Source organism: Acanthamoeba castellanii, assembly GCF_000313135.1.
Source record: "Acanthamoeba castellanii str. Neff unplaced genomic scaffold scf7180000083489, whole genome shotgun sequence".
Lineage (NCBI taxonomy): Eukaryota > Discosea > Longamoebia > Acanthamoebidae > Acanthamoeba > Acanthamoeba castellanii.
In genome coordinates, this window is record NW_004457362.1 from 22600 (window position 1) to 23433 (window position 834).

Sequence of the window (834 nt, forward strand, 5' to 3'; positions counted from 1 at the left end):
CTAAGAAACCTAGAGGTACTCGGCTGCAGCTCACCAATGGAGCGCAGGTAGGCAATGCCGCTGTAATCACATTTGGAGCAAGCAACGTCCGCACCATGACGCTGCCAGCGCCTTTGGTTGTACTTGCGCCTGCTCACAAGGCGCAGTGTGGGCGAAGCTGTGATGGCTGCAAAGTAGGTGTGATTGGACAGCTGCCACAGCACGCATGCCCTCACTTCGGTGGGCAAGTTGGTGAGCGCGGTGTGTCGTGGAATGGCAGGTGCCAAAGTGAGTGCTGAGTGTTGTGGGATTGCCAGTACCACATTGGTGGCTGTGTTGCGTCTTTGTTCGGCGCTGGCCATTTTGTTTGCACTTTTTTTTTTGTTCTGGAGCGCCGTGTTAAGCAAACAAAATGGCCTCATGCACGCTGCGACAGCCGCCGCGTACCAGGGAATGGTGTCTTTAGATAATTCAAGGCTGCTTATGTTAATGGCTGTTGTCATGTCTACTTTTACTTTGGCGTGGCCTCGCGACATCAATAGGCCCAAACACAACGACTGTGTCACGTGTCACTCAACTGCGTTTTTACGCACTCAGCAAGCCACTGTGGCTGACAAAGAAAGGCACACATGTGACCACGACGAGTGTATTGAGATGGCGAGCGCATCTCGCCACGAACCTCTTTATTCCTTTATACTCCAATGTCCTCATCCGCTACAAACATGGGCAAACGCGTGCGCTCGTCCAGCGCCACCTCCATGTTGGCGATGTACCAGAAATCTATGTCGCTGAAGAGATCCGCGTCGTAATCGTGAACTCTTCCGCTTTTGTCGGAGATGGGCCTCGCGCCGCCGA